This window comes from Moschus berezovskii, chromosome 3, assembly GCF_049115385.1.
Source record: "Moschus berezovskii isolate FMDL1 chromosome 3, NW_MosBer_1.0, whole genome shotgun sequence".
Taxonomy (NCBI): domain Eukaryota; kingdom Metazoa; phylum Chordata; class Mammalia; order Artiodactyla; family Moschidae; genus Moschus; species Moschus berezovskii.
This window is the reverse complement of record NC_142462.1, coordinates 14627609-14629677: the sequence shown is the minus strand read 5'-3', so window position 1 is coordinate 14629677 and position 2069 is coordinate 14627609. Positions and strand designations below refer to the sequence as shown.

The following is a 2069-nucleotide window of genomic DNA, read 5'->3' as shown; positions in this document are numbered from 1 at the left end:
TGTATGGATTTTAGTCATATCTGACTCTTTGTGACCCTGTATAGTCCATGGAATTCTCCTGGCCAGGATACTGGAGTGGGTAGTCTTTTCCTTCTCCAGGGGAATCTTCACAACACAGGGATTGAACCCAGGTCTCCCGCATTGCGGGCAGATTCTTCACCGGCTGAACCACAAGGGAAGGCCAAGAATACTGAAGTGGGTAGCCTATCCCTTCTCCAGGGGATCTTCCTGACTCAGGAATCAAACCTGGGTCTCCCGCATGGCAGGCGGATTCTTTACCAACTAAGCTATCAGGGAATGGTGGTTGAAGGCACAGAGAGTTTACCTGGAGGAGAGAACATAAACCGGGAAGAAAAGAGGGCCTTAGAACGAAAGTCAAACTTTAATAGCCAGGTTGAGAAGGAAAAACTGGCAATGGGAGTGATTGTGGAGGTGGAAGGAAAACCCAGAGGATGCAGTGCCAGTGAAATAGGGGCTTATTTCATGAAGCAGGGAGTGATCAACAGCATCGACTTTTGCTGAGAGATTCAGTTCAGTTCAGTTCAGTCGCTCAATCGTGTCCGACTCTTTGCGACCCCATGAATCACAGCATGCAAGGCCTCCCTGTCCATCACCAACTCCCGGAGTTCACTCAAACCCACCTCCATCGAGTCGGTGATGCCATCCAGCCATCTCATTCTCTGTCGTCCCCTTCTCCTCCTGCCCCCAATCCCTCCCAGCATCAGAGTCTTTTCCAGTGAGTCAACTCGTCGCATGAGGTGGCCAAAGTATTGGAGTTTCAGCTTTAGCATCAGTCCTTCCAATGAACACCCAGGACTGATCTCCTTTAGAATGGACTGGTTGGATCTCCTTGCAGTCCAAGGGACTCTCAAGAGTCTTCTCCAGCACCACAGTTCAAAAGCATCAATTCTTCGGTGATCATCTTTCTTCACAGTCCAACTCTCACATCCATACATGACCACTGGAAAACCCATAGCCTTGACTAGATGGACCTTGGTTGGCAAAGTAATGTCTCTGCTTTTTAATATGCTGTCTAGGTTGGTCATAACTTTCCTTCCAAGGAGTAAGCATCTTTTAATTTCATGGCTAGCTGTGGGTAAAAAATATCCATGTGATTTAACAACGTGAAATTAGCCCATGACCTTCGAGCTGCTTTGATGGAATAGTAAGAGTGGAGCCAGGCTGGAGTGGGAAGAAGTGGAACTAGGATGAACTCACAGGGACAATGTGTGTTAAGATCTGTTACAAAATCGGTTTCTGAAGTGGATGGGGGAGATGGAGAAGTAGATCTAGGAGGACTATGGGGTCGTGTGACATTGTTTTAAAAAGAGAGAGACTCAAGCATATATTTGTTCAACAGATATCTATCAGACAATTATTTTGTACTCAGCCCAATTCAGGCAACAGGGACGTAACAAAGACCTAAGAAACCTCGTTCTGGTGGAATCCACTTTCTAGTGAGAAGGGACAGAGATGATCACTAAACATATAAATGTGTAACACGCCCACTGATGATAATGTGTGAAGACAAAAAAAGTGAAGGAAGGTGATAGAAACTATCCATAGGGGGCTTATTATTTTATACTATGAATGGTCAAGAAAGACCTCTCTGGTGCATGGCTGCTAGATATCACACACACACACACACACACACACACACACATGAAGATGAAGGATGCCCAGTCAAATTTGAACTGCAGATAAGCAATAAATACTTTTCAGTACAAGTATATCCAGTGCAATATTGGGGACATACTTATACTAAAAGATTATTTGTTGTTCATGCTAAGTTGCTTCAGTCGTGTCTGACTCTTAGAGACCCCATGGACTGTAGCCCTCCAGGCTCCTCTGTCCATGGGATTCTCCAGGCAAGAATACTGGAGTGGTTTGCCGTTTCCTCCTCCAGGGGATCTTCCTGACCCAGGGATTGAACCCATGTCCCTAATGTCTCCTGCATTGGCAGGCAGGTTCTTTACCACTAGCACCACCTGGGAGGCCCATTTGTTCACCCTGTGTTTAACCCAGCAAGCCCACTCTGGTCAGATGACATTTTCAGTGTTTAATGTCAG

At 46.1% G+C, this 2069-nt stretch overlaps 1 non-coding gene across 1 annotated transcript; it reads right to left on the bottom strand.

Annotated features, from left to right (window-relative positions):
- Positions 1-224: 224 nt before the first annotated feature.
- TRNAG-GCC (transfer RNA glycine (anticodon GCC)) lies at positions 225-297 on the bottom strand. The gene has a single exon. It is a non-coding gene; the product is annotated as a tRNA-Gly (tRNA).
- Between the last annotated feature and the right edge of the window lie 1772 nt (positions 298-2069).